We start from the raw sequence: 22,321 nt of genomic DNA on the forward strand, positions 1-22,321 counted from the left end.
ATTTATGACAATCCCTAGGTTAACTGCACTGTAACCCTGTCTAAGATGACCAGATACCGGAGCCAATGATGACGCAGTGCAAGTGAGATTCCTACAGCCGTGCCACTGTACTACCCACCAGTTGGTGTGATTGGCTGCAAAAGGAGATTTAAGAGGACTTACCCGTTGGCGGAGGTTAAATGGAAAGTGGCCGCCGTACAATGATGATACAATATGTTTAAGGTTGCCTGAGAGTTCACTCTGGACTTGCGTACACGCCAGAGCGAGCTGAGCTCTATCCTGTTCTTCCAAGAGACCCACAACTAACCTTCTAAACTTCTCTCGTAAAGCAGAAGATAGAATGGTAGTGGCATCTATGTGCGAATGCTGCAAACCCTCTAAGACGTGGTTTACATCAAGCTGGGTCTCGAATCCTTCTTCGGCGTGTCGCGCAACATCCCCAAGTTTACCTCTCAGGACTTCCATATCCATAGTGTTCAGGGCGCCCACTCCCAATGCACCTCCGCCTAGTCCCATGGCTATCAGATCTCTTCTTCCCCTTTAATCCTGTGTATGAGATCATCCTTTCTTACCTCTTGCCCCGCCTCTATCCAACCTCTTATCATGTCAATTTGGTTCCTCACAAACTCCCCACATCTGTGATCCCATTGGTCGACTCGGAAGTCATCTACGGAAATTCTCCAAGTAAAAAGGACGAATTTTGTCCCCGTGATGATCTTCCATGGGGATGACAGTTGAGGAGCTATAGGATCTGCCAATTGATGGATAGGGGCGTTGCAAGAGTCTAAATGCATTTTTACAGGTTGGAGACCTGTTGCTTCATAGGGGATCCTCACCACGGTTACACAAACTTGCCCTCTACCTTTGAACGGATACCATTGGTCACTTTCTCCAACCTGTAGCACTAGTTTTCCTACGGGTTTGGATTTAGACTAGGGATGAGCGAACTCGAACTGTATAGTTCGGGTTCGTACCGAATTTTGGGGTGTCCGTGACACGGACCCGAACCCGGACATTTTCGTAAAAGTCCGGGTTCGGGTTCGGTGTTCGTCGCTTTCTTGGCGCTTTTGTGACGCTTTCTTGGCGCTTTTTGAAAGGCTGCAAAGCAGCCAATCAACAAGCGTCATACTACTTGCCCCAAGAGGCCATCACAGCCATGCCTACTATTGGCATGGCTGTGATTGGCCAGAGCACCATGTGACCCAGCCTCTATTTAAGCTGGAGTCACATAGCGCCGCCCGTCACTCTGCTCTGATTAGCGTAGGGAGAGGTTGCGGCTGCGACAGTAGGGCGAGATTAGGCAGATTAACTCCTCCAAAGGACTTGATTAACTGATCGATCTGCAGCTGTGGATCATTGAGCTGCTGATCCTCAATTGCTCACTGTTTTTAGGCTGCCCAGACCGTTTGTCAGTCACATTTTTCTGGGGTGATCGGCGGCCATTTTGTGTCTTGTGGTGCGCCAGCACAAGCTGCGACCAAGTGCATTTAACCCTCAATGGTGTGGTTGTTTTTTGGCTAAAGCCTACATCAGGGTGAAGCTGTCACACCAAGTGCATTTAACCAGCAATAGTCTGTTCATTTTTTGGCCATATACAAAATCAGGGGCAAGCTGCGCCTGTCACCAAGTGCATTTAACCCTCAATGGTGTGGTTGTTTTTTGGCTAAAGCCTACATCAGGGTGAAGCTGTCACACCAAGTGCATTTAACCAGCAATAGTCTGTTCATTTTTTGGCCATATACAAAATCAGGGGCAAGCTGCGCCTGTCACCAAGTGCATTTAACCCTCAATGGTGTGGTTGTTTTTTGGCTAAAGCCTACATCAGGGTGAAGCTGTCACACCAAGTGCATTTAACCAGCAATAGTCTGTTCATTTTTTGGCCATATACAAAATCAGGGGCAAGCTGCGCCTGTCACCAAGTGCATTTAACCCTCAATGGTGTGGTTGTTTTTTGGCTAAAGCCTACATCAGGGTGAAGCTGTCACACCAAGTGCATTTAACCAGCAATAGTCTGTTCATTTTTTGGCCATATACAAAATCAGGGGCAAGCTGCGCCTGTCACCAAGTGCATTTAACCCTCAATGGTGTGGTTGTTTTCTGGCTAAAGCCTACATCAGGGTGAAGCTGTCACACCAAGTGCATTTAACCAGCAATAGTCTGTTTATTTTTTGGCCATATACTACATCAGGGGCAAGCTGCGCCCGTCACCAAGTGCATTTAACCCTCAGTAGTGTGGTTGGTCAAGCTGTGACACCAAGTGCATTTAACCAGCAATAGTCTGTTCATTTTTTGGCCATATACTACATCAGGGGCAAGCTGCGCCCGTCACCAAGTGCATTTAACCAGCAATAGTGTGGTTATTTTTTGGCCATATCCCAGTCTAATTCTGTCACTAAATCCATACCGGTCACCCAGCGCCTAAATACTAGGACCTCAAATTTATATCCCGCTAAATCTCTCGTTACCGCTGTCCTGTTGTAGCTGGGAAAGTTATTTAGTGTCCGTCAAAGCACATTTTTTGTTCTGGGTTGAAGTACAATTCCCAATTTAGCAATTTCATAATTTAGTGGTTTCTGCTATATCAGAGCTATTTGAAATCTATCCCTAAAAGGGTATATAATATTCAAGGTGCACATTGGGTCATTCAGAATAACTTCACACACACCCGCTACTGTGTATTTCCAAGTCTAATTCTGTCACTAAACCCATACCTGTCACCCAGCGCCTAAATACTAGGCCTCAAATTTATATCCTGCTAAATCTCTCGTTACCGCTGTACTGTTGTAGCTGGGAAAGATTATTTAGTGTCCGTCAAAGCACATTTTTTGTTCTGGGTTGAAGTACAATTCCCAATTTAGCAATTTCATAATTTAGTGGTTTCTGCTATATCAGAGCTATTTGAAATCTATCCCTAAAAGGGTATATAATATTCAAGGTGCACATTGGGTCATTCAGAATAACTTCACACACACCCGCTACTGTGTATTTCCAAGTCTAATTCTGTCACTAAACCCATACCTGTCACCCAGCGCCTAAATACTAGGCCTCAAATTTATATCCCGCTAAATCTCTCGTTACCGCTGTCCTGTTGTAGCTGGGAAAGTTATTTAGTGTCCGTCAAAGCACATTTTTTGTTCTGGGTTGAAGTACAATTCCCAATTTAGCAATTTCATAATTTAGTGGTTTCTGCTATATCAGAGCTATTTGAAATCTATCCCTAAAAGGGTATATAATATTCAAGGTGCACATTGGGTCATTCAGAATAACTTCACACACACCCGCTACTGTGTATTTCCAAGTCTAATTCTGTCACTAAACCCATACCTGTCACCCAGCGCCTAAATACTAGGCCTCAAATTTATATCCTGCTAAATCTCTCGTTACCGCTGTACTGTTGTTGCTGGGAAAGATATTTAGTGTCCGTCAAAGCACATTTTTTGTTCTGGGTTGAAGTACAATTCCCAATTTAGCAATTTCATAATTTAGTGGTTTCTGCTATATCAGAGCTATTTGAAATCTATCCCTAAAAGGGTATATAATATTCAAGGTGCACATTGGGTCATTCAGAATAACTTCACACACACCCGCTACTGTGTATTTTCCAAGTCTAATTCTGTCACTAAACCCATACCTGTCACCCAGCGCCTAAATACTAGGCCTCAAATTTATATCCTGCTAAATCTCTCGTTACCGCTGTACTGTTGTTGCTGGGCAAGATATTTAGTGTCCGTCAAAGCACATTTTTTGTTCTGGGTTGAAATACAATTCCCAATTTAGCAATTTCATAATTTAGTGGTTTCTGCTATATCAGAGCTATTTGAAATCTATCCCTAAAAGGGTATATAATATTCAAGGTGCACATTGGGTCATTCAGAATAACTTCACACACACCCGCTACTGTGTATTTTCAAGTCTAATTCTGTCACTAAACCCATACCTGTCACCCAGCGCCTAAATACTAGGCCTCAAATTTATATCCTGCTAAATCTCTCGTTACCGCTGTACTGTTGTTGCTGGGCAAGATATTTAGTGTCCGTCAAAGCACATTTTTTGTTCTGGGTTGAAATACAATTCCCAATTTAGCAATTTCATAATTTAGTGGTTTCTGCTATATCAGAGCTATTTGAAATCTATCCCTAAAAGGGTATATAATATTCAAGGTGCACATTGGGTCATTCAGAATAACTTCACACACACCCGCTACTGTGTATTTCCAAGTCTAATTCTGTCACTAAACCCATACCTGTCACCCAGCGCCTAAATACTAGGCCTCAAATTTATATCCTGCTAAATCTCTCGTTACTGCTGTACTGTTGTTGCTGGGCAAGATATTTAGTGTCCGTCAAAGCACATTTTTTGTTCTGGGTTGAAATACAATTCCCAATTTAGCAATTTCATAATTTAGTGGTTTCTGCTATATCAGAGCTATTTGAAATCTATCCCTAAAAGGGTATATAATATTCAAGGTGCACATTGGGTCATTCAGAATAACTTCACACACACCCGCTACTGTGTATTTCCAAGTCTAATTCTGTCACTAAACCCATACCTGTCACCCAGCGCCTAAATACTAGGCCTCAAATTTATATCCTGCTAAATCTCTCGTTACCGCTGTACTGTTGTTGCTGGGCAAGATATTTAGTGTCCGTCAAAGCACATTTCTTGTTCTGGGTTGAAATACAATTCCCAATTTAGCAATTTCATAATTTAGTGGTTTCTGCTATATCAGAGCTATTTGAAATCTATCCCTAAAAGGGTATATCATATTGAAGGTGCACATAGGGTCATTCAGAATAACTTCACACACACGCTTCTGTGCATTTCCAAGTCTAATTCTGTCACTAAATCCATACCGGTCACCCAGCGCCTAAATACTAGGCCTCAAATTTATATCCCGCTGAATTTGAATACAATACATTGGGCCAAATAATATATTTGTTGTTGTGGTGAACCATAACAATGAGAAAAACATCTAGTAAGGGACGCGGACGTGGACATGGTCGTGGTGGTGTTAGTGGACCCTCTGGTGCTGGGAGAGGACGTGGCCGTTCTGCCACATCCACACGTCCTAGTGTACCAACTACCTCAGGTCCCAGTAGCCGCCAGAATTTACAGCGATATATGGTGGGGCCCAATGCCGTTCTAAGGATGGTAAGGCCTGAGCAGGTACAGGCATTAGTCAATTGGGTGGCCGACAGTGGATCCAGCACGTTCACATTATCTCCCACCCAGTCTTCTGCAGAAAGCGCACAGATGGCGCCTGAAAACCAACCCCATCAGTCTGTCACATCACCCCCATGCATACCAGGGAAACTGTCTCAGCCTCAAGTTATGCAGCAGTCTCTTATGCTGTTTGAAGACTCCGCTGGCAGGGTTTCCCAAGGGCATCCACCTAGCCCTTCCCCAGCGGTGAAAGACATAGAATGCACTGACGCACAACCACTTATGTTTCCTGATGATGAGGACATGGGAATACCACCTCAGCATGTCTCTGATGATGACGAAACACAGGTGCCAACTGCTGCGTCTTTCTGCAGTGTGCAGACTGAACAGGAGGTCAGGGATCAAGACTGGGTGGAAGACGATGCAGGGGACGATGAGGTCCTAGACCCCACATGGAATGAAGGTCGTGCCACTGACTTTCACAGTTCGGAGGAAGAGGCAGTGGTGAGACCGAGCCAACAGCGTAGCAAAAGAGGGAGCAGTGGGCAAAAGCAGAACACCCGCCGCCAAGAGACTCCGCCTGCTACTGACCGCCGCCATCTGGGACCGAGCACCCCAAAGGCAGCTTCAAGGAGTTCCCTGGCATGGCACTTCTTCAAACAATGTGCTGACGACAAGACCCGAGTGGTTTGCACGCTGTGCCATCAGAGCCTGAAGCGAGGCATTAACGTTCTGAACCTGAGCACAACCTGCATGACCAGGCACCTGCATGCAAAGCATGAACTGCAGTGGAGTAAACACCTTAAAACCAAGGAAGTCACTCAGGCTCCCCCTGCTACCTCTTCTGCTGCTGCCGCCTCGGCCTATTCTGCTGCTGCCGCCTCGGCCTCTTCCTCCGCCTCTGGAGGAACGTTGGCACCTGCCGCCCAGCAAACAGGGGATGTACCACCAACACCACCACCACCACCTCCGTCACCAAGCGTCTCAACCATGTCACACGCCAGCGTTCAGCTCTCCATCTCACAAACATTTGATAGAAAGCGTAAATTCCCACCTAGCCACCCTCGATCCCTGGCCCTGAATGCCAGCATTTCTAAACTACTGGCCTATGAAATGCTGTCATTTAGGCTGGTGGACACAGACAGCTTCAAACAGCTCATGTCGCTTGCTGTCCCACAGTATGTTGTTCCCAGCCGGCACTACTTCTCCAAGAGAGCCGTGCCTTCCCTGCACAACCAAGTATCCGATAAAATCAAGTGTGCACTGCGCAACGCCATCTGTAGCAAGGTCCACCTAACCACAGATACGTGGACCAGTAAGCACGGCCAGGGACGCTATATCTCCCTAACTGCACACTGGGTAAATGTAGTGGCAGCTGGGCCCCAGGCGGAGAGCTGTTTGGCGCACGTCCTTCCGCCGCCAAGGATCGCAGGGCAACATTCTTTGCCTCCTGTTGCCACCTCCTCCTTCTCGGCTTCCTCCTCCTCTTCTTCCACCTGCTCATCCAGTCAGCCACACACCTTCACCACCAACTTCAGCACAGCCCGGGGTAAACGTCAGCAGGCCATTCTGAAACTCATATGTTTGGGGGACAGGCCCCACACCGCACAGGAGTTGTGGCGGGGTATTGAACAACAGACCGACGAGTGGTTGCTGCCGGTGAGCCTCAAGCCCGGCCTGGTGGTGTGTGATAATGGGCGAAATCTCGTTGCAGCTCTGGGACTAGCCAATTTGACGCACATCCCTTGCTTGGCGCATGTGCTGAATTTGGTGGTGCAGAAGTTCATTCACAACTACCCCGACATGTCAGAGCTGCTGCATAAAGTGCGGGCCGTCTGTTCGCGCTTCCGGCGTTCACATCCTGCCGCTGCTCGCCTGTCTGCGCTACAGCGTAACTTCGGCCTTCCCGCTCACCGCCTCATATGCGACGTGCCCACCAGGTGGAACTCCACCTTGCACATGCTGGACAGACTGTGCGAGCAGCAGCAGGCCATAGTGGAGTTTCAGCTGCAGCACGCACGGGTCAGTCGCACTACAGAACAGCACCACTTCACCACCAATGACTGGGCCTCCATGCGAGACCTGTGTGCCCTGTTGCGCTGTTTCGAGTACTCCACCAACATGGCCAGTGGCGATGACACCGTTATCAGCGTTACAATACCACTTCTATGTCTCCTTGAGAAAACACTTAGGGCGATGATGGAAGAGGAGGTGGCCCAGGAGGAGGAGGAGGAGGAGGAGGAAGAGGGGTCATTTTTAGCACTTTCAGGCCAGTCTCTTCGAAGTGACTCAGAGGGAGGTTTTTGGCAACAGCAGAGGCCAGGTACAAATGTGGCCAGCCAGGGCCCACTACTGGAGGACGAGGAGGACGAGGATGAGGAGGAGGTGGAGGAGGATGAGGATGAAGCATGGTCACAGCGGGGTGGCACCCAACGCAGCTCGGGTCCATCACTGGTGCGTGGCTGGGGGGAAAGGCAGGACGATGACGATACGCCTCCCACAGAGGACAGCTTGTCCTTACCCCTGGGCAGCCTGGCACACATGAGCGACTACATGCTGCAGTGCCTGCGCAACGACAGCAGAGTTGCCCACATTTTAACCTGTGCGGACTACTGGGTTGCCACCCTGCTGGATCCACGCTACAAAGACAATGTGCCCACCTTACTTCCTGCACTGGAGCGTGATAGGAAGATGCGCGAGTACAAGCGCACGTTGGTAGACGCGCTACTGAGAGCATTCCCAAATGTCACAGGGGAACAAGTGGAAGCCCAAGGCCAAGGCAGAGGAGGAGCAAGAGGTCGCCAAGGCAGCTGTGTCACGGCCAGCTCCTCTGAGGGCAGGGTTAGCATGGCAGAGATGTGGAAAACTTTTGTCAACACGCCACAGCTAACTGCACCACCACCTGATACGCAACGTGTTAGCAGGAGGCAACATTTCACTAACATGGTGGAACAGTACGTGTGCACACCCCTCCACGTACTGACTGATGGTTCGGCCCCATTCAACTTCTGGGTCTCTAAATTGTCCACGTGGCCAGAGCTAGCCTTTTATGCCTTGGAGGTGCTGGCCTGCCCGGCAGCCAGCGTTTTGTCTGAACGTGTATTCAGCACGGCAGGGGGCGTCATTACAGACAAACGCAGCCTCCTGTCTACAGCCAATGTGGACAAGCTGACGTTCATAAAAATGAACCAGGCATGGATCCCACAGGACCTGTCCGTCCCTTGTCCAGATTAGACATTAACTACCTCCCCATAACCATATATTATTGGACTCCAGGGCACTTCCTCATTCAATCCTATTTTTATTTTCATTTTACCATTATATTGCAAGGCTACCCAAAGTTGAATGAACCTCTCCTCTGCCTGTGTGCTAGGCCTAAATATATGCCAATGGATTGTTGCAGTGGTGGCTGACGTGAAGCCTGATTCTCTGCTATGACATGCAGACTGATTCTCTGGTGACATGAAGCCAGATCCTCTGTTACGGGACCTCTCTCCTCTGCCTGGGTGCTGGGCCTAAATTTATGAAAATGGACTGTTGCAGTGGTGGGTGACGTGAAGCCTGATTCTCTGCTATGACATGCAGACTGATTCTCTGGTGACATGAAGCCAGATCCTCTGTTACGGGACCTCTCTCCTCTGCCTGGGTGCTGGGCCTAAATTTATGAAAATGGACTGTTGCAGTGGTGGGTGACGTGAAGCCTCATTCTCTGCTATGACATGCAGACTGATTCTCTGCTGACATGAAGCCAGATTGTCTGTTACGGGACCTCTCTCCTCTGCCTGGGTGCTGGGCCTGAATTTATGACAATGGACTGTTGCAGTGGTGGCTGACGTGAAGCCTGATTCTCTGCTATGATATGAAGACTGATTCTCTGCTGACATGAAGCCAGATTGTCTGTTACGGGACCTCTCTCCTCTGCCTGGGTGCCGGGGCCTAAATATCTGAGAATGGACTGTTCCAGTGGTGGGTAACGGGAAGCCAGATTCTCTGCTATGATATGAAGACTGATTCTCTGCTGACATGAAGCCAGATTGTCTGTTACGGGACCTCTCTCCTCTGCCTGGGTGCTGGGCCTAAATTTATGAAAATGGACTATTACAGTGGTGGGTGACGTGAAGCCTGATTCTCTGCTATGACATGAAGACTGATTCTCTGCTGACATGAAGCCAGATTGTCTGTTACGGGACCTCTCTCCTCTGCCTGGGTGCCGGGGCCTAAATATCTGAGAATGGACTGTTCCAGTGGTGGGTGACGGGAAGCCAGATTCTCTGCTATGGAACCTCTCTCCAATTGATTTTGGTTAATTTTTATTTATTTAATTTTTATTTTAATTAATTTCCCTATCCACATTTGTTTGCAGGGGATTTACCTACATGTTGCTGCCTTTTGCAGCCCTCTAGCCCTTTCCTGGGCTGTTTTACAGCCGTTTTAGTGCCGAAAAGTTCGGGTCCCCATTGACTTCAATGGGGTTCGGGTTCGGGACGAAGTTCGGATCGGGTTCGGATCCCGAACCCGAACATTTCCGGGATGTTCGGCCGAACTTCTCGAACCCGAACATCCAGGTGTTCGCTCAACTCTAATTTAGACAGATAGACCCATTGTGTAAAGGTCCAGCACCCTTCATCTACTGCCTCGCAAAAAGGCCATCTAAACAAACCATCTATATTGATGTCAAAGTTAATATCCCTGCCACTGGGGTCTTTCCAATCGGAAGACACATACCTCCCCCGGTATTCCTCATTCATAGGGGTACCGTCCATCCATACATCCACTGTAGGGGTATCCACTCCATTGCACACCAAATCCCATCTCCAGGGATTAGTGTCCAAGGTTACCATCTGGGTATCTTGTTCCCAGTGGGCATAGGTGATGAAATAATATCCAGTCACCTCCTGAACACACTTGTCTCTCATGATGGTGATCATAAAAGACCGTATGGATGGAGATCCCCTTAACTGAGCATACCTGAGATCCTTGGCATCTGTCCGTACTTTTAAAATGGTGGCTCGGTAAAAGCCTTCCAGTTTTACCGGACCACTCTGGTCATTCCATAGGACCTGGCCAGAGTTACTGCAGTTTAACTTTAGCATCATTATACTGGTTCGTATGTAATCTGTGGACACATGTCCCTGAACATAACTGGATTCCCTAGTGATAATCATCTGGGAATCTCTTAACATACAATAAGCTTTTAGGGTGCCCTTTATCGGAATGGGTCTGTCAAAATATGTCCTTACCCTCAGCCCATCTTGGCTATCCCTCCTTATGAAGGTAGCTTTAAGGATATACCAGCCACTATATTCTGCACCCGTGACATCCTCGGGGCTCAGAACCCCCTCCTTGGTACACAACACTGTGGTAGTGTTGGCTTCCACTTGTTTGTAAGGATGTAAGTGAGGGTCCCTAAACACCCATCTTAAGGAACTCATAGGAGTAGGGTCAGAGTCCCGAAAATGTCTGAATTCTTTGAGGCAGAGGGCATGTAAATCATGTTGTATGGCAGACACATTCTCCACAGGGGTATAATGTTGAATTACACCTTGGGCGAAACTCTCCCTCTGGAAACCATACAGATACCACTGTCCTGGTGTAAAGGAAAAGTTCTCGTATGGTTTCAGGATTTTGCCCTCCAAACATTCCACCATTAAAAGGTCGGGTTTATTCATAGATATGTCAGCCATATTATTATTAACTCCCAGGCCCTCCCCCGAAGAGGTTGAGCCTGCCATCATCATGCTTACCACCAGTGCCACAAGTTGGGGATATGCCATGTTCAGAGGATTTCTATATCTTTTCAGGCTAGTCGTAACCTTGGTGAGTCTCCCTCCCGTGATCTGTTAATTCAATGTGTATGTAATTAGTTTCATGGATCCACCCTCGACCCACCAAAACCCCCCCCCCCTGTTTACCCAACTGTGTGAGGGTTATGTTATTGTATTGGGGAGGCTCGGGTGGCCTTGGCCTGGTCGATATGGATCCATAAAACTCCCTGTCGCCTACGTGACTTTTTCTTGGTTGTCATCGGCCTTTGCACCTTTAGCATGGTGTCACCCATTACTTCAAGGACCTGATAGGGTCCTTCCCAGTTTGCATCCCAGGGGCCGGCCCGACGGAATATTTTCACCATCACCAGCTCTCCTACAGAGGGCATTGGTGTTTCCCCCTGTAGATACGGTCTGTGTAGCCGTATTGCTGCATGAGGCAATAACTCCTTCAGGTTTAGTTGTACCTGTTGGAGAAACCGGTCTCTGGCGATGGCGTTCTTCACTGGTTCTGACACCAGGGGTTCATTGGGCAGGCATAAGGGCATTTTGCGTCCGGTCATTAGTTCGAACGGGGTGATACCGGTACTGGTAGCCTCGGTAGCTCGGATTCCCATGAGCACGGCTGGCAGAGAGGTTACCCATGAGGAACCTTTTTCCAGTAGTGCTTTAGAAAGTCGTGTTTTTATGGTCCGGTTCATCCGCTCCACGATGCCCGCTGACTGAGGGTGGTAAGGCACATGAAACCTTTGCTTTATGTCTAAAAGACCACAAAGCGCTTTCATTACCTTACCCGTGAAATGGGTCCCTCTGTCTGACTCTATCAATCTGGGGATACCCCATCGTGACAGAACCTGTTCCCAGAGAACACGGGCAGTGGTTATAGCCGAATCGTTGACCGTGGGGATGGCTTCTACCCATTTAGAGAAAACATCCACTACCACCAGTGCGTAACGATAGTTACGACTTCCTGTTGGTAAAGGTCCTATAAAATCTATTTGTAGTGCGGACCATGGACCATCTGCAGGAGGAACTCGCTGCAACACCGGCTTCAGGGCTGACGCCCTTGGGTTAACCTGAGCACATACCAGGCACTGTTGTGTTACTTCCTCTACTGTGTTGGACATTCCCGGCCAGTATAATTTGTCTCTCAGGAGAGACAAGAGTTTATCCCGGCCCAGGTGTCCAAACAGTTGGTGGTTCAATCTGGTCAGTTCTGCTTGCAGATGCTGTGGAACCACAGGAAGAGGAAGCTGTTGTGTACCGGCATCATAACACAGGATCCCTTGCTGTCTTGACCAGGGATGCTGTGGAGATGTGAGGTGTGTCATTAGAAGAGGGTCTTTTGCTTGTTCCTCCTCAAATGACACCGGGCCTTTACTCAGGTTGGTACGAACTGCAATCTGGTAGGCCGGTAGCGGCTCAGTGTCTGTTTCCTGAAGGATCCCAGATACTGCCGCTAGTTTGGCCAATTCATCCGCCTTGTTGTTACCTAGCGTCAAAGGCTCATCCCCTTTCTGATGCGCAGGGATTTTTATGATGGCTGCTTCCGCCGGGTGTGCCATGCCCCATTCCCAAAGTTCTTTCAGGACCGATAAATGAGCCAGAGGTTTGTTTTGGCTATCCACAAATCCTCGTCTTTTCCATGTGTCCAGGTGCAGGGTGAGAGAACGAACTACATATGAACTGTCGCTATATATAGTTCGTTTCCCTGGGGGTTGAAGAAATAAGGCTTTCTTGACTGCCTCCAGTTCCGCCCGCTGTGCCGACATGTGACCTGGTAACTTGACAAGATTCTGGGTACCTGTGGTCTCATCCAGCACAGCAAAACCTGTGACATAGGTCCCATCCATGAAAAATCGAGAGCCATCAACAAAGATGGCTCTGTCTTCTGGATGTTTATCGGTCCTGAAAATTTGTGGCGCGTTGATGTGCGCTGGTTGGCCACAGTTATGTTCGGTGCCAGTTAGGTTCAGTAACTGGGACAGAACATACTTGGCTTTGTGGTTCACCTGTAGACTCCGGCCACTGAGATCCATAATCCATCTCCCAAATCTCTGTTGGGAGACTCCAGGGAGTGTATCACGGAGCAGGAGGGCCAATGGAGAGTGTGGAGTCTGCAAAGTGAGGGGCCTGAAGCCTACAATATGCTCAGTGGTTTTGACGGCATAGTGTATCGAACCCTCGTTCAACAGGCGAAAGTAACCTGGAGAAGTATCCCAGCGGTCTAGTGTCATACCCTATCTGCTGTAGGAGGACCGCTGAGATAGACTCCGTCCCTGCATGCGCCTGTATGGCTATTTCCCCTTCAGGATGGGGGGTAGCCAATACAGGGGCAGAGGAGAGGTCCCTTTTCAAAGTAGAAAAGGCCTCTTCCTGTGTATCAGACCAACCTTTGATTGAAGGGTCTTCTCCTCTGAGGAGTTCATAGAGGGGTTTTGCTTTGGCAGCAAAATCCTCTATGAACTCCCTCATGAAATTAGCAACTCCCAGGAATTTTCTTAAATCCTGTAGAGTGCCCGGCCTAGGTAACTTTACCATGGCTTCCACTCTGGCTGCCACGATTCCTTTGGCTCCAAAAGAAATTTGGACTCCAAGAAAAGTCACCTCCGTTCTGGCCAAATTTGCCTTGTGAGGACTCAGTTTGAGTCCTGACTTGGCCAGGAGTCCCAATAGCTCTTTTAACAGAACCAGGTGTTCTTCTATGGTTTCTGTTTGTAAGAGCAGGTCATCCATGTATTGCAGAAGGGATCCTGGCCGTGAAAATACACTCAGAACGGCCGCCAATGCCTGGTGAAAATACGTGGGACTACTGTGGAATCCCTGGGGGAGTACACCGAACATGTACTGTTTGTCCCCTACTGTAAAGGCAAATTTGTAACTACAGTTTTCAGTGAGTTCAATAGAGAAGAACCCATTGGCAACATCTATGGTTGAGAATATGCGACTTTTGCCGCTTATTCTGGCCATGATGTCGGGAGTCTGTGCCACCACTGGAGCGGACATTGGGGTGTACTTGTTGAGGACCCGGAGATCTATGGTGAGCCTCCATGCATTGGTGTCCTTTTTCTTTACTGGCCAGAGGGCATTGTTGCATTTAGAATTGCCCTCTATGATCACCCCCTTAGTTTTCAATTCTTGGACAGTGTCCAAAATTGAATGGGTGGCTTCTGGCGGAAAGCGGTATTGGCGTTGAGGTGGAGGGTCGGGACCTTGTATGTCCACCTGAACTCCAATCAGTCTGCCACAATCATTTTTTCCCTGGGCCCACAGATCGGGGTACTCATACACAATAGGCTCAAGATCTGGATTATGCGAGATCTCAGGCCATTTGTGTTCAAGTACTTCAGTAGAGTCATCTACTGTTGGCAATGGTGGTCCCAGAAACTGGCGTTGGATGACAAACACCTTGGATTGTCTGGGACCCTTCCATACAATACTGTTTGCCAGATCTAGGATCCACCCATTTTGTGTCATTACGTTGGTTCCAATAATGTTGTCAGAACCGGGGTAATACCACATGGGGATCCTAAGGGTCGTGTGAGTGGTAATCTGGACAATTACTTCTTCTATTCTGTGGGCCTTCACCCCCCCTTGTTGGTGATCAAATCCGATCACCACACACTGAGGGCTGTTGGGATGTAAATCATGTTTGACATTGGTAATGGAAATTTCCGCACCAGTGTCAAGCATGATTTCGGCGTCCTGATTTTTGATTTTGGCTTTTATGTGGGGTCTCCCTGAAGAATCCAGTATGATAGGACATACTGGCGCCAGTTCTTTAGGGATCCCTGATCTTCAATCAATTTCTACCAGACTCCCAGTAGGTACCTGTGAGGTACATACTGCCACTTGTGGGTTCTTGTTATGGACCCTTAGTGTGGATTCCAGGGATTCCACACTCCTTACCGAACGCGTTGGGTCATTCACAACAGCCACACGTTTTGGTGTCTGGTCCTGTGAATGTCCCAGATATTCCCCCACTGGTTTGGCATAATTAGGTTTCATCTTGAAACCGTTATTATTGCCCGTTCTCTCAGGATTTGTCCAGTTATTACGTGACCATTGTGGACAATTCCTCTTTATGTGCCCGTATTGTAAACATAGGAAGCATCGAATGCTTCCCATCCTTTCCTGTGGCGGGGCCGTGGGGCGAATAGTTGAATTACCCTTTGTGTGCTGTACCCGATCATCTTGAGATATATCAGGTACAGGCGCACGCTCCGTCACTTTGACGAATTTCTTATTGAGCAGTGTATCCTGTCTGCACTGCTCAATAATCATGGCAGCATCCGTGAGGGATGGTTCCCTGGCTGCGCTCAACCGGATTGCAGTATCAAGGTATGGGAATTTCTCCACAAACATACGTATCATACCCTGTGGAATTCCGACACCGTGATCATTTGTAACCCTTCTATACATGGCTTCAAACCGACTACACATGGACAAAGGTTCGTCATGTATAGTGGGTTTGAACTTGGACAGGATATCTGGAGTGACGTCCCAATGGCCCGTTGCCAGTCTCATGAGTATGGAGAGACGTTCCTCCTTGTCATAAAACTGCCCATTCATGGGTTGTGTCCTCCCCGTTACCTCATACCTTTGGTTTAGGTGTGTAGGTAACCATAACTTGAATAACTCCATGCGATATTCGTGAGCCACTGAATACTTGTTACAGTGACCCTCGAAAATATCACATGAAGTAAACGGATCTACAATGGGATCATATTTTGGGATCTCCTTGCAAATCCATAACAGGAAGTTTATCCTTTCCATACTGGAATGGTTAGGGTAAAAATCTTCCTGTCTTTCCGGACGCGTTGGTGGATTGGAAGTGGTAAATGGCCAACCACTTTCCTCTCTCCAATCATTGTCCTGTTCCTGGAATCGGTTGCTACCCCTATTCTCCCTGGGTGTTTGGGTAAAAGGTAGCGTCCGTTCCACATGTCCCCTGGTGTCTACTGCCTCGGGTGTTTGATCCGTGGAAGATATTGGTGCTGTCGCCGCTGTCTCCCCATGTGCCGTCCCCGAAACACAAACCTGTTTCGTGGGCACCATGCTGTTAGCACCAGGCCGTGACAGATTCGAGATGACCTGCTGCAAATCCGCAATGGTTTGCGTTTTTGCAGCCAGGTCCTCTCGAAGTTGAACAATCATGGTATCCATAGATACCGTATTGTTCCTGAACTGATTTATCTCAGTGTACAGTCTGAGCAGTTCCTTGTCCATGTCAGAGTAGAAACTCTCCTTGTCCGAGAGTCTAGACTCTAACACGCAAATCTCCCTGCCCCTCTCGACCGTACACTGGGACTTCTCTTGTAGTTGTGTTTGTAATGTGTGCAACTGTTTAATGTTCTCAACACAACAATTGCAGTGAAAGTTTGCCATGTTGGAAACTTCCTCTGCCTTTGTTGTGCTGTTAAGTGTTTCTAGATGTTCTGGCTTCCAAATGATATCCTCAAAGGTATGAACCAATTTGGCTAACATTTGGAGTCGTTTTTTTTGAACACACTGCGATTAATGCACAGTTTATCGTGAGCGTATGCCTGGTCCAATAAAGTGGACCATAGCAGCTCAGTGGATTTGTAAGTGGTGGGGATGATGGGGTTGTATGTGCTATGTTTGCTGAGGTGTTGCAGTGTGGTGAAGTTCATACTCACTTTTTGACGAGAGGCCATCTTCATTGGTGTCGTTGATACTGTGTTGCTGCGTGGAGGAGGTCCTTCAATATTTGGAACGCCTTCTCCCGACCAGCCAGACGACTTCTGTTTCAATGATGATGGTTCTCTCTGCAGTGGTGTATGTGATGACTTCTCTCCAGTTGGCGTGTAAGGGAATCAGAAAATATTAGTACACAAAGATCAGGAAAGATTTTAGATTCTCTGCTGTAGAGTTTGCTCTGTGCCTGGTTATGATCGAAAAAACCCGCTCTACCTGTCCGAACCTTCAGGCTATGGACGCTCAGAATCCACTGACCGCGTCCTTCCCACCTGATTAGTTCCCAGCGTAAGCGATTTTTCCTTTCCAAGACCAACCACAGATACAAATTCCCAGCAGTGGGCCTGGCTCGCCAATGTTACAGGGGATATTAATTATTGATATTTATGCAAATCTCACTAATTAATATTCATAACTAGGCGTAATCGTCTGGTGATGACTCCGCCTATTTATGCCTTAATGAACAACAATTTACTGCTGATTACCTTAGTCTAATCACCAACTACACTTACTGCAAGCGCCTTACTGACTACCGCTAGTAATCACACGTTACACAATAGATACAAATGACACAGTATTTATTAATCCTAACAGAATACACAAGTAATATAGTGCCAACAATATGCTACCTCTACGGCAGCGATTCCTTGCAATTATAAAGGAATTATAGGTTTATAACTATATATATCTATAAACAGATGGATAGATATATATTGTTATAACAATGCACAATAATATAGATACACACACTAATACAATACTCTAACACGGCACTGACTACACTAACGCAGTCCCAAATCCACCCCAAGATCTAACTAGTATCAATGACCATACACATTCATACACTTTAACGGTCGCCCACCCAAGCCTGACTATATACTATCCCTAAGGGGTAAAATCAGGGGTTATTACATAAACTGTGCTGCTGGGGTAAGCAGGACAGCCGTGGGGGTAGAGACACCGGGGAACAGGGGACGTTAATGCCGGGGATATCAGGACCTGGGTCAGGGGAAAATGAGGGTCACCAGGGGTATAGGAGATGAGGGTATATTATGGGGGCAGTAAGGTATGGGGGGAAATAAGGGATATAGGGCAGGGTAGATTCTATAGGGTTAGGAGGGTTTATAGGGGGGTAGATAGGGTATAGGAGGGTGGATTTAGCGTTGGTGGTATAGGGGGGGTAGATAGGGTATAGGAGGGTGGATTAGCGTTGGTGGTATAGGGGGGGTAGGTAGGGTATAGGAGGGTGGATTAGCGTTGGTGGTATAGGGGGGTAGGTAGGGTGTAGGAGGGTGGATTAGCGTTGGTGGTATAGGGGGATACTTATGTTATCCTCTGCTCGTTGTCCAGGGGGGCTCGTTTTGTCCAGGGATGATCCTCTTTAATGCCGGTGGTGGTGGAATCTCTCCCCCAGCGTAGCGCTGCCGGACTATTTAAGTCCAGCAGCGCTCGCTCCCGAGGCCGCCCGTCCCGCGGCGCGCATGCGCGCCGCCGGCCCGAACACGTGGGCCGGCGCGGTGATATGAGGTCACCGCGCCGGCCCGCGCCTCCCAGAGCGCGCTTCTAGGTGGAGGATTCCTTTGATCCTCCGCCTGTAGTCCTCTGCATACCTTGCGGTGCGATAATTATCGCGCCGGAGGTATGCAGATAACAGAGGGAGGGATGTTTGTTTCCCTCTCTCTGTTATGTTAACTATCCCCAGCAGCTGGGGATAGTTAAATACCAAAAGGCATCGGATCTCTATTGATCCTATGCCTTTTGATGTCACCAGAGGCTGGACATGATTGTCCAGCCATCTGGTGACCTTCCTCATCCCCGGCAGGGATGCAGGAGGAGGGGGGGGGGGGGTCACATTTTGTCTGATACTATATGTGTATGGATGCTTGGGGCACATCCATACACATATATATCTATATCCATATATATATATATACACATATACCTAGTGAGGGGGGGGGAATCATATGTATATTAATTGATGTTTGGGGCACATCCATGAATATACACCTACACACAGGGCACAAACAGTAAAGTCCATCACTACATATACCTATACATATACACAGAGATGTAGGCCAAAAAGGGGCCTATATACATCTCCGTGCATATCTATAGATCCCACCTGGACGAGCCTATGGACAAGGGCTGATATATATGTATATATGTCAAGGCATATATACATATATATTTAAATATGACACTTCCCTCAACAGAAAACATTTCTTAATAGCAGAAAAGGCCTGCAATGCCTTCTCTGACCAGGCAGAGAAGTCAGCGCCTTTCCTAGTCATATCTGTCAGAGGTTTGACAATGGTGGAATAATTCAGGATGAATTTTCTGTAGTAATTCGTAAATCCTAAAAACCGCATCAGGGCTATCTGATTCTCCGGCCGATCCCATTCCAGTACCGCACGGACCTTTTCGGGATTCATACAAAATCCAGAGGCAAAAAGCAAGTGCCCCAAAAATGGCAGCTCCTGAACAGCAAACACACATTTTTCCAACTTAGCATACAATCTATTCTCCCGAAGAATCAATAACACTTGTCTCAAATTATCCTGATGGGTCTTCATATCGGGAGAATAAATAAGTATGTTATTGAGGTAAATAACCACAAACCTCCCCACCAAATGATTAAAAATGTCGTTGATAAAGTGCTGAAAGACTGCAGGGGCATTAGTTAAACCAAAGGGCATGACTAAATTCTCGAAGTGTCCCTCAGGAGTATTGAAGGCTGTCTTCCATTCACCCCCTTCCCTGATTCTGATCAGATTATAATCTCCTCTTAAATCCAACTTAGAAAACACCTTTTCACCGATAATCTGATCAAATAGATCCAGAATCAAGGGAAGGGGATAAGGGTCCCGGACAGTAATGAGATTCAGTTCCCGGAAATCTAGGCACGGTCTAAGGGATCCATCTTTCTTCTTTACAAAAAAGAAGCTAGCGGCCATAAAATACTTAGATGGTCTAATATGACCTTTGCCAAACTCTCGGTAATATACTCCCGCATAGCTACTCTTTCGGGTTGAGAAAGATTATATAACCGAGACTTCGGCAATTTAGCTCAGGGGATAAGGTTGACCGGACAATCACACTCTCGGTGAGGGGGCAACTCCTGAGCTCCACCCTCCGAGAATACGTCCAAAAAAATCGGAAAGAAACTGAGGCAACACCATAGTGGACATCCCCAAAATAGAGGCATTAAGACAGTTGTTCATACAAAATTTACTCCAATTACAAATTTGTCTAGTTTGCCAGTCAATGGTAGTGTTATGTTTTATCAACCATGGCAAACCCAGAACTATCGGAGCGGGCAAAACTTTCATAACATAACAAGAAATAAACTCAACATGAGAATCACCCACCCTCAAATGAATATCCTGAACTACATGAGTTAGACTTCTTTGCGAAAGAGGGGCAGAGTCTATAGCAAACACTGGTATCGCTTTGCTTAAAGCGCTAGTTTTGAAACCATGACTCTGGAGAAATTGAAAATCAATAAGATTAACCCCTGCCCCACTGTCAACAAATACCTTTAATTCAAAATTTCCAGAGTCTAGCGCCACCATGGCAGGCAGGAGAAATCGGGTACTGCAGGTAGGATACGAATATGCCTGCTCTGACTCCCCATTCACCCTACCGAGCATAATGGAGTTTTTTTCCCTTTGAATGAATCCCCTAATTGTTTTTCATTACAAGTTAGCGGTTTAAAAAAAAGGGACATACATTAATGAAATGACCTTTATTACCACAGAAGAAACAGTCGATTCAGCTTCCTAAAATTCATATAATCAGAGCAAGAAGTAATCTGACCCAATTGCATAGGCTCCTCTCTAGCCCCGGATTCAAGTGTCACTGAACCCCAAGGGACAGGAGGGGCTGATTCCCCACCAGACAGCACCCCCTTCCCGCGGGGAACTTTGCACCTCTCCCTAAGACGTCTATCAATCCTTACGACCAAAAACATGGCCGCCTCCAAAGAACCTGGGTTTTCATAAAAAGAAAGGGCATATTTTAATCTCTCAGATAGCCCCTGACAGAACTGACTGTGGAGTGCAGGGTCCTTCCATTCCGTCAGTCGCCCACCTTCTAAATTCAGCACAATAGGACTCAGTGGTAGGTTCTCCCTGGCACAAACTGCGCAACCTAGATTCTGCCATTGAGACCTGGTCTGGGTCATCATAAATCAGATCCAGGGCTCCGAAAAATTCATCCACCGACCAGAGGGACTGTGAACCGGTCGGCAGAGAAAAAGCCCAAGACTGCTTTAGCAGAGAGATAATCATCCCTACCTTTTGGTTTTCATTTCCAGATGAAATTGGCCGCAGATGAAAATACAATTTGCAGGATTCCCTGAACGAACAAAGTTATCACTTCCCCCGGAAAAACTATCAGGGAGAGCGACCTTAGGTTCAAGGCTGGACTGACTCCCACCAGCGGAGCCATACAGCAGAAAATTCTGACACAGTGCAACTGAATTGCGGAGGTCAGCTACCTCCCAAGTTAATTCCTGCATGCGATCAGCCAAAGCATCCATTTTGCACGGAACAAGGGAAAATACAAATGACAGTGGTGGCAGGTTATAATATCACGATGGATATGGAAGGGAAAAGCAAACTGAAAGACAAGCTAAACAACGGACTAGGACCCACAAGCTAGGGAAAAACAAGGTCACCTCCTAGAAATCCCTGACACACTTTCCCTAGGCTTCTCAGCCCATGTGCATAACTCAATAGTAGATATACACATGTCCCCTTGCCTAAGGCTATAACACACTAAACAGACCCTCAGCAATAGGGAAAAAGGGTAAGTGACACCCAGCGCCTTCTACCACCGAAGGCACTAGTTTCCCCACTAGAGGCCTAGACCAAACAGAAACCAAAAGGGAAAAGAGAAGGGAAAAGTCTTATCCGATACGAGAAGGAGCAGACGATCCACCAAGCATCCAAAGCTCACACAAGGTAGAACTATAACCTGCAAAGGCTATAGGGAAAAAGGGAGGTACAAATAGCTTCACTAATCACCAAAAGAACACCACCTGGGAGAAGGTGGAACTGTGCTCAAATTCACAACAAACAAACTATCAGATCGAGTCACATGCAGCAATTCTGACAGATCTCATCAAACCACCCACAGGGCAGGGCATGACAGTAATGCTACTGGCATTACAGTGATTGGCTGTCCAGAACGCGTCATCAGGTGCTATATAGCACCCGATGACACGTGGTTTGGCTCAGTCTTAATCAGGAAGAGCTGCAGTAGAAGGGACAGATAGTGTAGGGACAGGAATTAGTTTGTTTGTTAAGAGGGTTTTACTGTTGAAAGGTGTTAGAGATCCATTTTACTGACTATTGTTTTATCCGGCTGCCAAATATATTATTAGTGCAACCTGCGCAAAATTTTGTGCAATTGTTTGACCGCTTTTGACAGTGATACAACCTCTGCTACATCTGTTGTATTACATTTGCGCTGTGAAATTCTGCGCAATTGTTTGGCCGCTGGTGACAGCGACATTACCTGCACTACATCTCCAGTATAACGTTAGTGTATCCAAAATATCAGTGACATTCAGTGTAATTTTTTCACCGCTGGTGACAGCGACATTACCTGCCCTACATCTCCTGTATAAAGTGTGTGCAGCCTAAATATCAGTGACATTCAGTCTATTTTTT

The sequence above is a fragment of the Bufo gargarizans genome, chromosome 2 (assembly GCF_014858855.1).
Source record: "Bufo gargarizans isolate SCDJY-AF-19 chromosome 2, ASM1485885v1, whole genome shotgun sequence".
NCBI classification, from domain to species: Eukaryota; Metazoa; Chordata; class Amphibia; order Anura; family Bufonidae; genus Bufo; species Bufo gargarizans.